Source organism: Anoplophora glabripennis, unplaced genomic scaffold (genome assembly GCF_000390285.2).
Source record: "Anoplophora glabripennis isolate ALB-LARVAE unplaced genomic scaffold, Agla_2.0 scaffold4149, whole genome shotgun sequence".
Lineage (NCBI taxonomy): Eukaryota > Metazoa > Arthropoda > Insecta > Coleoptera > Cerambycidae > Anoplophora > Anoplophora glabripennis.
The window spans coordinates 69-698 of NW_019420365.1; positions in this window are offsets into that span (position 1 = coordinate 69).

The window sequence follows — 630 nt, forward strand, 5'->3', positions numbered from 1 at the left end:
AGATTGGCTTTTCCATTTGACTTTAGGACTGTTGTTCTTGGCAGCGTTATAGTCTATTTTTAAACTAAAAGGAGTGAATGCCAAAGACAAATTTACACTACAAAAGTTACTAAAAACTACCCCAGATAGTATCAGACTATCAAGTATATACTCACTGCAAGTGTTTAACCTCAATTTGAGTACAATAAGCTTTCATTACATTTAAATGAGGTTATTAAGTACCTATTCAAAATAATATGCAACGAATCTAACCTAACCTAATTCTAGGTTTATTTAACTTTTATAGATATTTTTTTAAAGTAGGTAGGTACTTCCTACATAACACTGAAAAATTGAATATGAATGAAATAATATACTACGAACCAAACATATACAGGGTGTCTCATAATTAGCTGCCAACCCTGAACAGGCCGATTCTATGATCAAAACTAAGTAAAAAAGTTCATATGAACATGGGTCCGGAAATGCTTCCTAAGGGCACAGGGACCCATTGAAGAGGGAGGAATGGAAATCATTTTTTTGCAATATCTCTCAATCGCGTTGTGATAAATGAATGAAATTTGGTATACACAGCTAAATTTTGATGAGCAATTTGATGGACTAATCCATTTATTTCCACAAGGTCCATTG